Source organism: Sceloporus occidentalis, unplaced genomic scaffold (assembly GCF_023333645.1).
Source record: "Sceloporus occidentalis isolate IW3139 unplaced genomic scaffold, rSceOcc1.0.p SCAF_3, whole genome shotgun sequence".
NCBI lineage: Eukaryota > Metazoa > Chordata > Lepidosauria > Squamata > Phrynosomatidae > Sceloporus > Sceloporus occidentalis.
In genome coordinates this window covers 63,047,033-63,060,691 of record NW_028316983.1, presented here as the reverse complement: position 1 = coordinate 63,060,691, position 13,659 = coordinate 63,047,033, and the positions used below count along the sequence as shown (strand labels likewise).

The 13,659-nt window shown below is 43.8% G+C and overlaps 1 protein-coding gene across 2 annotated transcripts in view; it reads left to right on the top strand.

The window, feature by feature from the left end:
- The window catches only part of PACSIN1 (protein kinase C and casein kinase substrate in neurons 1), a 79,220-nt gene that overhangs the window by 17,102 nt on the left and 48,459 nt on the right, over positions 1–13,659 (top strand). Inside the window, exon 1 of one of the 2 annotated variants that reach the window (XM_089514695.1) lies at positions 2,825–2,927. The exons of the other annotated variant lie outside the window; for it this stretch is intronic. The gene's annotated coding sequence lies outside the window, so the exon portion shown is untranslated. Of the gene's footprint in view, positions 1–2,824; positions 2,928–13,659 lie in introns of those variants that run through there. 2 annotated transcript variants of the gene reach the window in all.

Genomic DNA, 13,659 nt, shown 5'->3' with positions numbered 1-13,659 from the left:
AGTTCAGGCTAAAACCCACTGCAGATGCTGTGCACTTGGGAGCCAGAAGCATCACTAGCCTAAGTCTAAGCCTCACAAATTTAAGCACTGTATTTCAGTTTTAGATAAATGAAGTAGAAGGTGCAAAATAAATTTAAGAGGAGAGTTATCCATCTGGTTGTCTCCCACAATTGAATGGTTGTTGTTCTTGTTGTTTACAAATCACTTTTTTATTGACTAGAGAGGGTTTTGAAAAATCTTCTGCTGCTTCGCGTCCTTGGAGACTCTTTTTCAGAATATTAACAGGCCAAAATGCTTTGGGCAACAATGAAACATCACCTGACAGCAGCGTCTTTAGATGGGTTTCTTATCATTTGTGGATAAACTTAATTGGAACCAACTTCAAAATGAATATGTTTCAATTTGGGGAGTCTCACACCAGCATATATTCCCCATACAAATCATGCAGCTGTACCATCCACTCTCTGGTCACTGGTTGCCATAATTTTACAATCTGAAGACAAAACATTTTTCTGGCTTATTACCATCCATCGCACTGCGTGTTTCATCCATTCAGGTCCTCTAGGGACAGCACATCCTCTCACACATGCCTGATTCCGCCTCCTCCCCTCAACAAGAGTTGCTGTTTGTTGAATTTGATTAGCATATATAAATGTAAATGAATTGACATTATTGTTGCTGCAATGAGGCTGCAGTGGATCCAACTAGGAAATGCTTGATCATATCTTGCTTTGGGGAGCACTTTATTTTGGGGAGCTTCTTATTTTCTCCATAAGTGGACATAAGGCTTTTTCTGGGGCCCAGCTCCCAGTTCCATTACAATCTATCCTTCAATCCCTTTGACAAGTACACATCCTACTCTGGCCTTACAAATAGCAGCAGTCCTACTCTTAAGAGAAGTAAAAGAAAGCTTGCTCTAAGCAAGAACAGCTCCAAAAGGATCCTGTAAGTAGGCTCAATGGGAAGGTATTATCTAACTAAGCCAACAGAAATTTCACATTGAATCTTGCTCATGAGTGTGGATTTTGCAGCAATTCTCCTGGGCTAGAATATGTTCAGTCCCTAATAATAGAGAATAATTCTGATTTTTCCCCAAGGTGTTTTGGGTTCAGCTGCATGCATATGCATTGCCCTCTCTCTTTTGGAGCAATATCATGGAGCTATATCTTGGGAACGGTGACCTAATAATAATAGTAATAATAACGACACCACATTACTGGCAGAAAACATCATAGACTCAGAGCAATTATCCAGAAAGGTCTAGGAAGATGATCCTATTATAGGGTTTTCTTGGCAAGATTTGTCCAGAGGTTTGCCATTGCTGTAAGTTGAAAACAAAGGCACATAACAACCACCACCAGCACCATGTGGAAATAGCAGCATACGTGGGTGAACAAATCAATTCTGAAATCTCTCTGGAAGCCAAGATGATTAATTGAGGTTGTTGTACTTTGGCCACATCTTGAGAAGGCATGAATCAATGGGGGGCGGGGGAACAACCCAATAATGCTAGGAAAGGTGGAGGGAAGTAGAAAGAGAGGAAGGCCACATGCTAGATGGATGGACTCTATGAAGGAGGTCATGAGTATGACTTTAGAGGACCTAAGCAGAGCAGTGGAGGACAAAGAGTCTTGGAGGTGTCTCATCCACAGGGTTGCCACGAGTCAGGATCAACTGGAAGGAGGTCAACAACAAACAAAACAACAATGGGTGATGGCCTCATGCCATAATACAGTAATACACTGCAGAGGAGCCATCCTCCTTAGAGATGGGGACGCATGAGAGGCAGGGTCCTGGTGCCAAAATGTCCTCTCTGTCTTTGGCAGGGTGACCAGGCATCCTCCATTTCCAGGACAATCCTCCATTTCATCCAACTGTCCAGGAGGAATTTCAAAAGGTCCTCCATTTTGGGTACGACTAAGAAGTGCGAAATTTACATGTAACACTGGTGTTTTTAAGTTTTTATTGGGCCACGTCCTGCTTTTTCCCCCCTTGAAGACCCTCCATTTTAAAGGTGCTTGGTGAGGAGGACAAGTGGCCTCCCTGCTCCTTGGGCTTGCCTTGTGTGTGTGTGTACTGTATATGTGTGGAGAGACTCCTCCCTCAGCCAAGCTGTGTGTCCTTACATGTCTCTCAAATGTTTGTGCTTGTGTGTGAGAGAGGAAAACATCGCAGGGCCAGCCCCCACGCGCGCGGGCGCCTGTCTGTGCGTCTAAGCGGGAACCTGAGGTAAAACTGAGAGCGAACGACGGTTTAGAGCGCGCCAACCTTCGTTCCCCCTCGCCCTCCCGCTCAGCAGCACGCGCGCGCCTCAAGAGCGAGGATGAGCCAGAGAACTCAGGCGCGCTCTTCCTCTCCTTCCCTCGTGCTCGCGCGCGCACTCTCTAGCTCATTCTCTCTCATTCCCTCCTTTTCCCTCATTCTCACTCTCGCTCATTTTTCCTTCCCTTCTTTATTTTGCTCGTGCTCGCGCGCGGGGGGCGAGCACGCGCTCTTTAGTTCATTCTCACTCTTTTCCCGCCCCCGCCACTCTCCCCCTCCCCTCCTGAGTTTCATGCTCGCGCATGCGCTCTACCGCCACTCCCCCTCCTCGTGCTCGCGCCTGCGCTCTGTAGCTCATGGAGCGCGCGAGAGACAGAAAGAGAGAGAGAGCGCGAGTGAGCAGAGGAGGAGGAGGAGGAGGAGGAGGAGGAGAGAGCGGTTGGTGCCGGCGGGATGCGCTGAGCATTGCCCAGTTGCCATAGAAACCAGCAGAAGGAGGTGGGCGGCCGGTCGGTCGCAGAACGCGGGGGGGGGGGAGAGAGAGCGCTGTTGCCCGCAGTCTGCTGCTGGTTCAGTCTGAGGAAAGAGGCAGAGGCGACCCTCAGCCCCCGGTGCCCCTCGGCAGGGGACGGCCCTCCCGCTCTTCAGCCCCAGCCCCAGCCCAGGTAAGACGCTCCCCCGCCTCCTTCCCTCGGCGCTGAAAGGCTGCTGCTGCTGCTGGTGCTGGTGGTGCTGTTCTTGCCGGGACGCGTCCTCCCTCCCCTTCAGCCTTTCCGCCCAGGAGGAATCCCAGAGGTCCTCCATCTCCAGCAGCACCCAGGAGCGCTTTGAGCTTTCCTTCTGCCATGTCCTCCATTTTTCCTGAAGGTCCTACATATTGTGTCCTCCTTTGCGGTTACAGCAGCTGCTCACTCTGCACCTGAGGGCTACTCTCCACAGACTTGTTATGGAAGCAGTGGAGGGTGGTTGTTTTTCAGGTGGCAGTTAATCCCTGGGCTGGAGCCTGGGCTTATTCATCCCTGCCCCAGGTGTCCCAAAAAGATAGCACAGTGTGCTTTATTATCCTGTTGCTGGTGTCTGCCTTCAGGTCGTTCCCAGCTCATAGCTTACACTTTGTAAACCGCTTAGGGAGTGCTTAAGTCCACTGATAAGTGGTATAGACATGCACTTGCTATTGATATTGCTGTAGCAACCCTAAACCAAACCTATCATAGAATCATAGAACCGTAGAGTTGGAAGAGACCGCAAGGGCCATCCAGTCCGGCCCCATTCTGCCATGCAGGAAATCACAATCAAAGCATCCCCATTGACAGATGGCCATCCAGCCTCTGTTTAAAGGCCTCCAAGGAAGGAGACTCCACTACACTCCAAAGAAGGAGTATGTTCCATTGTCAAACAGCCCTTACTCTCAGGAAGTTCCTCCTAATGTTGAGCTGGAACCTCTTTTCCTGGAGCTTGCATCCATTGCTCTGGGTCCTAGTCTCTGGAGCAGCAGAAAACAAGCTTGCTCCCTCCTGAACATGAAATCCCTTCAAGTATTTAAACAGGGCCATCATATCACCTCTTAACCTTCTTTTCTCCAGGCTAAACATCCCCAGCTCCCTGAGTCGTTCCTCATAGGGCATGGCTTCCAGGCCCTTCGCCATTTTAGTCACCCTCCTTTGGACACATGGCTCCAGTTTTTCAACATCCTTTTTGAATTGTGGCACCCAGAACTGGACACAGTATTCCAGGTGGGGCCTGACCAGAGCAGAATAGAGTGGCTCTATTACTTCCCTGGATCTAGACACTATACTTTTATGGATGCAGCCTAAAATTGCATTGGCCTTTTTAGCTGCTGCGTTGCAGATTGGTTCAGAGGGGGTTTACCATTGCCTTCTTCCCCTGAGGCTGAGACAGTGTGACTTGCACAAGGTCGCCCAGTGGGTTTCCATGGCTGAGCTGAACCCTGGTCCCAGAGTCCAAGAAACCATGACGCCACTTGGTTTTGGTTTTGATCTGTTGTGTTACCCACAGGGTTTCCATGGCCGAGCCAAGATTCGAACTCTGGTCTCCAGAGTCGTAGCCCAACACTCAAATCACTCCTACGCTACATTTCCCCCTCCATTTTTATTTTATTTTATTTTTTTGTTCCCACTCCTATAGGCATCAGCCCCGACTTGACAAATCCCTCATTGCGTAGGAGAAGGAGGAGGTTCATTGCTTCCATGAAAGCCTAGACTGGGATTGAGTTTCAGGCATGCAGCTGGTGCGCAAGTCACTGGGGAGGATAGATGGAAGCATGGAGAGCTCTTGGCTGAACTGGCATATGGTCTCCATCCCCACACTGACTGGTTATGTGGTCTGTCTTGGGGAAAAGAGGTGAACTGATTGATACCAGATGAAAGATGGTGATGATGGTGATGACGAGCACTTTCTGCAGTGATACTGACCTTTCAGGCTTTGACTGTCTGTCTGCACCATTCTCTTTTAAGGAGGAACTGCGCTGCTCCTTCATTTATTCATTATTATTTTTTTCCCAAGGGAGGCACTGCATGGCTCTTTCTATGTGTTTCCCGAAGCGCCTGGTGACAGCAAAGGATCCCACCTACCCTTCCTCACTCATTTGACATGCCTTTGGACCTCCCCTCAAATGCAGCTAGTCCTTTTGACATTTGCCTTTCCAGGACTAGCTGACATGAATTGGTAATACAATGGGTGAAGGCTTACACCTATAGTCCATAATGGTACTCTGTGTGTGTGTGTGTGTGTGTGTGTGTGTGTGCAGTGCTTCATCCACTCTCACTGATATAATCTGAGAAAAGAAGAAGCACATCTGGAAAGAGAAACAAAGCCAGGAGCAAGTACAGTATATGCTGGGGTTTAGTTCCAGGATCCCCTGTGGATAACAAAATCCGTGGATGCTTAAGACCCATTAAATATAATAGCAGAGCAAAATGGGTCCCTTATATAAAATGGCAAAATCAAGGTTTACTTTTTGGAATTTAGATGTTTTGGGAATATTTTCAAGCCATGGATGCTTGAATCTGTGGATGAAAAATCTGTGGATAAGGAGGGCTGACTGTATGTGCTAAATTCTTCCTTTCAGATGTGTCTGTCTTCTCCACCTAAGCCATGCACCTTGGCCTCTTCCTCTCCTTTTACTCCTACTTACTTTTCTGCTGGGGGAGGATGAAGAGCCAAATGATCAAAATAAACACATGACCTGTACCTCGCTCCTGTAGGACAGCTGTGGGAACCGAGGCCTATGAGTGGAGCAGAAAGCAGAAAGATGCAGGGTTGACCACAGCTTCAGAAGGGGGGGGGGGTGTTCTTGTCCAAAGGTGCCCAGGGCAATTGCGGTTCTCTGAGTGCGTGTAGACTTCAGTGCATACTCTCTCATCATTTGGCATGCTGATGGGAGCTGCAATTTAACACCCTCTGGAGTGCTACAGTTAGCAAATCCTGGTCTAAAGCGAGGACACAAATTCCTGAATATCTAACCAGAGATCCTATCTATGCCTGTATCATCTTTTAGGGCTGATTTGTGCAGTGAACACAAGTTATTTGAAATAATTTGGGTATGACCTATATGCCAGCCTAACCACACATAAATGCAGGATTTTGTAAGCAGTGACATGTCAAATGGCATGGACTTGTATGTGACAGGATTGGTGCAAGATCTAGATGCTATTAGTAAGGAGTGAAAATAGCAGCAATATATAGCTGCCATTATGGGTTTAGATGAATGGATGTTTGTTTGACTTTGGCTAAATGAAGCATCTTGCTGCCTCCTTTAGTAACCTTTACTTCCTTCAGCAGAGTCACAGAAGCCTATTACACTTCCCTCCTTTATAAACATTTCCATCGACGTACAGAAGGCATGGTTGTCTCAACTGCTTCATTGTCCTCCTTAAAAGACATCACAAATCCTATTTTGAACATAATATCATCTGACTTTGCCTGCAGGTTTGGCTGCATTCTACCCAGTAACCAGATTGCTTTTTCCCCTGCTTCTCTTCTGCACCTAATACAAATTATTTGCTCCTTACCCTTGCAAATGAATCACATTAAATTGCCTAGCATTTTCTCAGCAACTTTTTTATAGTATACAAGCAATGGCAAACTGTCTTTCCTTTCTGACCTAGTCTATAAGACATTATAAAACAGACAACAATAAGGTCTAATTTATACTGCAGAAATAATGCAGTTTGACACCACATTAATTGCCATGGCCAAGTGCTGTGGAATCCTGGGATTTGTAGTTTGTTGTGGCACCAGAGCACCTTGTCAGAGAAGGCTAAATATCTCACAAACTATAAATCCTAGAATTCCATAGCATTCAGCCATGACACTAAAGTGGTGTCAAACTGCATTGTTTTTGCATTTTGCAGATTAGACCTAAGTGACATGTGCAAATCAGAGCTGAAGTCAGTTTGGTTTTATTGACACAAATGGCAGCCTCAAGACCTCTTTGGATCATAGAATCATAGAGTTGGAAGAGACCGCAAGGGCCATCCAGTCCAACCCCCTGCCATGCAGGAAATTAAATCAAAGCATCCCCAACAGATGGCCATCCAGCCTCTGTTTAAAGACCTCCAAGGAAGGAAACTCCACTACACTCCAAGGGAGTTTGTTCCACTATTGAATAGCCCTTACTGTCAGGAAGTTCCTCCTAATATTGAGGTGGAATCTCTTTTCCTGGAGCTTGCATCCATTGCTCCGGGTCCTGGAGCAGCAGAAAACAAACTAACTCCCTCCTCAATATGACATCCCTTCAAGTATTAAACAGGGCTATCATATCACCTCTTAACCTTCTCTTCTCCAGGCTAAACATCCCCAGCTCCCTAAGTCATTTCTCATAGGACATGGTTTCCAGACCCTTTACTATTTTGGTCGCCCTCCTTTGGACGCGCTCCAGTTTCTCAACATCCTTTTTAAATTGTGGTGCCCAGAACTGTACACAATATTCCTTTGCATCACAAAGACTCTAAATGTATTCTTCCCTTAGTATTGGAATAAAAGTGACAGACTCAGTGTCCTGCATCATCATCTGTCTTGTCACCATCATCTTTTATTTTTAATTTGTCTTGCAGTATCCAGATATCTTAGGTACGTCATCTCAGACATGATTACAAGCTCCCCCAGGCAGGGACTTGATATATGACCTCATTTCTCTGTAGAACATCATGTACATTTGAAGAAAAAAAAAACCCCAGAAAACAGAGTCTCTATAAGTTCACAGATCATTCTAGATTGCCTTTGCTTAGTGAGAACTTTCTAGATCTTCAAAGCAGTGAGAAAAAAAGTTTGCACATAGGTTTTGCAGTGAGGAATGTGCAGAGATACTCTCCATCTTTGGCATTCTTCCAAATGCTGCAAACTGTGAATGTATAAATATAGGATCAAGTGAGGCCTCAGTGTTCCCTCACCTGCATCTATGGCATTTTGACATTAACGGCTGAAGTGTTTTGGAGCAAGCTTCAGCCTCAGGTCTTGTGTGTACTTCCATCATAGAAGCAGTCACCTGAAACATGGATGCAATGACTGCACTTGCCTCTAAAGCCCTAATAATTCCTTCCTGGCCACCTTGGTTCACTGGTTGGTATGTGTGGGTGGGTGACCCTTGTTTACTTCTTTGGACAACCTGTCTCTCACAATACCAGAGTGGACCTACTCTGCTAAATAGGCAGGTAAAATAGAATCCCATCCAGTTCTATGCTCAGAATACTATGAACTATAATGGTTTGTGGCATTCCAACATAATTTATTTCTTCAGAATGTACCCCAGAAGGGAGGAGAAATGCAAGGAAGAGAGGTTATAGTGAAATGCAGCACTACAAGCAGGAATGAACTCTGTTGTAGACACAAAAAGATTAGCTTCTAAGACCAAAAACAATAACAAACAGTACCCCCCTCACATTGTAGCATGTCTGTGAATGTGTTTACTGTATATACTCGCATATCAATCTAGAAATTTTAGTAACAAAACTGACCCCCCAAAACCTGAGTTATCCACGGGTCAATGTAAGTACTGTACTTTAACTCTTATAAAGAAAGAAGGAACTATCCCCTGGTGAAAGGCAAGAGCGCAATCTGTCATGGAAGCACCGATCCCTTCTATTGTCTCATCCATCTAGCCTTTAGCATAAACGTATACTGTTATTCCTGTGGGAGTTTTGTACCTTTTTTGGCACTGTTTTCCTTTCCTTCATCTTTTAAATCCTTTGTCACAAGCCCCTTGACTTATCCATGGGTCATATAAAAATTCATAATTTTGGCCCCCAAACATCAATTTATAGACCAGTATATACGGGAATTTTGATTTTTTTAAAAATGCTTTTCTTCCTGAGGACAGGGCAAACCTGTCACCACTAAGCAAGTGGTCATCACCAAGCATGAGACATGTAGAATTATGACACTTAGATGTCCTCCTGTAATTATGGGGTGATGGCCTCCATAAGTGACACTGTGGGCCATTCACATGGCTTTTTAAGAGGCAGGTTTACATATAAATGTAAACTTCCCAAACCTTGCTTTTCCCCCTCTCGCTTTATCTCTGATAGCTGCTAAGGATATGGTCTGGACTGACTTTCAGAATAATGTATTACTCCCTTTTTTATTATAAGAGAAGGGGTATACAAATCAAATAAATATATGATGTTTATTGATAGATGAATACAACTTTAAAATTTCTACAGCAGTCTGATGTGCTCAAAAGCATTTTAGATAATTTAACCAAAATTCTTATACTTGTCCCATAAAATAAACCAGTATTCCCCCCTCCTCCTGTTGCAGATAGGAGGACTAAGAGGTAATACCTTGACATAGGGGCTATACAGATTGCCCCTAATGGGCGGCATGCAGCTGCCCCATGCCTGGCCAGATCGGGGCCATGGCAACCTCATGCTGTGGCTCTGATCCAGCCTCTGGAGGGCACAAATAGGAGCCGCAAAGGGTGCTATAGCTGCAGCAGTGCAGCTGTATGGTCTCCCTTTGGTGCTGCATCATATGGATGTAGCACCAGAGTTGCGCCCTGACTCTACCCCCAGCCCGGCACAAAGTGAATTAACAGCAGAATTAAGGGATAAGATCTGAACCAGGAATGTCCTGATGAGTTAATTACTGTGCTATATACAGTTGCCAGGCTGAAAATTGGAGAGGGCTCTTGCATCTTTAAGAGGGAACTTCAACAGGTGTTCCTTTTCATGCAGCCAGGTAACAAGCAATACTTACTGAAATTTTGGCTTCTGCACATCCATTAAAGACAGGCATCCTCTCCAGTTTTCTAGCAATGCTATGCCAATTCATAACAACAATGATAATGATGGTGATGCAAATGGAAATGAAACACAGGGAGAAGAAATATAACCAGAGCTGTATGAATTTTGCAGTTTTGTAATAACACAATTTAGCAATAGATGCGTTCTACAGGATTTTAAGACTTAGCCTCCTTTGTGTTTTTAAGCACCATTCCCAGGAATATTCAGCCAAGAAAGTCTGGAGCCACTGTAAAACAATGCTCCCACATCCCATATCAGCCAAACCCATATGACTGATGGTATCAAATGCCACTGCAAGATCCAGGAGGACCAACAGGTCCTCCCTTGTCCAGCTTATGGTACAGGTCATCCACCAAGGTGACTGAGATTGTTTCTCTCTCATAACAAAGACTAAACCCAGTTTTGAAAGAAGTTGTGTTGCCACTACTCACTCCAAGACCTTACTTAAAAAGAGATTAGAGGATTGCCAATAGTTTGCTAAAGAGGTGGGACCCAGTGAAGGTTTCCTCAGCAAAGATCCTACTGTTGCTTCTTTTAGAGAGGTTGGAACATAGCCCTCTTTCAAAGAAGCATTTACGACTTTTATCACCCAGTTGTCCAGTGCTCCTCTGGCAGCTTTAATTAGCCAAGATGGACATGGATCCAACAGACAAATTGCTGGCGTCACTTCTTCATGCAACATGTCCACATCATCATGTTGAACAAACTGAAACTAATCCATCAAAACTGGGCAAGTATGTGCTCAGTTACCTCCCCAGACTGTCTTGAATGTACAGTCCAAATCAGAATAGATCTGAGAGATTTTTCTGCTAAGTATTTAGCAAATTTGTCACAGCACTCACAAATTTGTTACAGCACAGAGCTCCTCAGCAGTCTGAGTCTAGGATGTAGTAGCCCTTTAACTACTCAGAACAGCTACGCTGGATGGGTTTGATCTGATGCAATAGAGACAGAGTAGGCTCTAAAATGGGCCCTAATCTCAGAGAGAGCTGTAATGTTCTTAGTATTGTTCACACTGGGAGAGAATTGTTTTTAAAGACTATTTGATGAAGTTGCACATGAGACTGGTTACTACATTCCAAGGGGAGCAGGTTTTTTTAACATGACTCTAAGGATATAATTTAGACTAGAGGGTGTTTAATCCTCCTATAGAATATTGAATAGAAGCACAGCCCTTTCTTGTAATGGGGCTATCAGCAGGTAATAGTCATGATGGAGATATGTTTCCTCCAGTTCCAAAGGCAATACTATCTCAGTTAATCAGTTGCTGGGAAATACAAGTATATGTTTGGGGTGGGGGGATCAGTTGCATTCATGTCCTCCTTTTGGGATTCCCATGAAAGTCTTATTGGCCACATTGTGAATAGACATTGGACTATATATTTTGATCCAGCAGCACTCCTTTTATGGACATCCCCAGCAGAAAACCTCTGACCTGTGACATTGTTGCCCCATTGATGGGCGGCAGATAAACAAATTGGCCTTTGTATCTGTAGAAATAGTAACATAGATCTGTGGGCAAATGTGTGTGTATGTCCATGCTGAAAGCTAAGCTTCTTTAGAAAACAGGTTTTTGTAACAAATATATCTCTGGGTTGCTGACAGGCTGTCTTCAAACATGTTGAAATTCATGTTTAGGTACATAAAAGGTTATCTTATAAATGTAAAGAGCTGTGTTACTCAGAAAAGAAACAAAGCAAAATAAAACTGAGCCACATATTTAAAAGCATTTGAACTGCTTGAAATATTGAGTCCTATCTTGGGGGGAAAGTTGAGGCATGAATAAGACAATACTATTTTAGCCTGAGCAGTTAACAAAATAAAGGGAATCTGTAACAATTATTTGTTTTAAAATGAACACCCACAAAACTGGCATATTACATAATACCCAAACATATTGTCTGTCTGAATTCAAAACAGTATTAAAGACTTATCTCTTCCAGCAGGCCTACCCAGTTGAATTTAGACTGAATTTTAATTTTATGCTGGATGATTTTAATGCATCCTGTGTTTATGTGTTTTAATTTAATGTGTTTAAATGGTTTTATGTATTTTAATTTATATTGTACCTACCTCAAGCCTTGGGGAGATGATGATGATGATGATGATGATGATGATGATGATGATGATTAGAATCTCTGTCTTGAAGTGCTAACAGTCAAATAGAAAAATAATAATCTAATATTATAGAAGGGGAAGAATTAAAATACACAGTGAAGGTCTGGCATTTGGGATCAATATAGAAGTTGCAAACCACTGATCTTGCTCCTTTTCAAATTGTTAACCTGGCCTCAGACTACTTTACCAGTATTAGTCGGAGCATTTGTACCAGACCATGGAAGTGTAGATTACCAAAATCTTATCAGGGCAAAATCTGGGGGTACCCCAAACACAAAGAAACAGCAATCACATGGAGATTACCAAGCAGCTGATCCAGCTCATCTTTTAACAGGTGGTTTTAGGGGGCTCTGTGACTGTTCTTAACCACAAATTTTAGTCACAATTTTGCCAAGGAGAATTTACAGGGCCCAAGGATATTGAAAGATCAGTTGTGATTCCTTCAACAATAGTCTATCCAAGTTTCAGCATATTAGCTTGATGTTAGAGTAGTGGGTCATCCAGTCCTGGATCCTTAAATTACATGGGTCAGATTTGCACAACAGCAGTTTTTGAGCTAGGTTCTCTTTGATAATGCTAGTGTAGTTTAGTGGATATAGTCAGCTGAGCCCAGTGGATAGATTACTTGAAGTGTTGAGAAATATTACCTTCAGTATCAGAAAGCAGTGTACTTTTCAGTGCCACTTGCTGGAGAACATGAGTAGGAGGCTGCTACTCATGTTCCTCTAGTTGGCATGTTATATGCAGTGTGTGAGCCACTCTTGGAAGAGAATACTGGACTAGACAAGCATTTACTTTGATATGATCCAGCTCAGCTCTTCCTGATTTCTTAAGCTCCTCATCTTTTTTCTTTACAAAATGGAAATTAAATGAGTTAACACAGGATTTTTGTTAGACAGAATTATTCAACCTTTTTTTCCCATTGCTGAACTTCACGATAAACCAATAGAGGCCATTTGGCATGACCATTACGGCAAATTAATGTAGTTCTTGTGCTGCCTATTTTGAAAACAGCCCTGTTCAGATATTTATGGAAGCTCCAATGTTTGTTAGTATGTGCAAATAAAGTGCATTTTCTGTTTCCTGCTCTATGAACCTATTCTATTCTGGACAAATTTCTCTTCCCTGCCTTGCATACAAGGATACATGTAGTCACAAATTTTCCTTTGTTTCCTGCAATGCACCTCCCAGTAGTAGTAGTATAATGTCACCAAGTCTGCACTGGAAATGACGACACATGGCTGGTTCCCTCCTATGTATGCTATGCAAATACGAAGCTCCTTTTTGCATTCTATCGAAATAGATAATCATTCATTAATTATTTTCTATATATTTAAATGACACATTCCATTTAACCATTGGTTTGTTTTTAAACCAAAGAAAGCAAGAAAGTTTACCACCGTGACCAGATCCAACATCTCCAGGAATGGAAAACTCTTAACCCACTTACCTGGGGAAAAGCCTCATTTAAATTAATGGCGGGTTACAGACGGGCAAAAAGGTGTGTGTTCATGACGTCATGAAGGTATAGCCTTCAGACGGCCCTTACCTGAATGCCGCCATGAACACACCGCCCGCACGCCCCAAGCGGGAAGAAGCGGCATTAAAAAGGTGCTGCTTTTCCCTGCTTCTTTTCTATATACTGTGCAGCTGCGCATCTCCGTCTGTAAGCAGCTGCACTGGTACGCCAGAATTGCTACGCCGCTAATTTAAGTTGCCCATTTAAAAGCTCCGAGTCAGCTGCGTCGCATAATGAGTTGGGGTCCTGGAACATGCGCAGTTTGCACCGAGGCTCTAATTAGAGCGTCAGATGCTATGCAGATGTGGAAGCTGCAGCACAGCTGCACTCTATTTTAATGCTCCTAACCCTAACCCTAACCCTAGAGCAACATGTACGCATGCGCTGCTAGAATTGGGGAAAGTTTGGAATTTAAAGTGAACCCCTACACACATTCCTGTGCCATTTTCACCTAACAATAAAAAACCCCATAAACTTTAAATATTTACATATGTACAA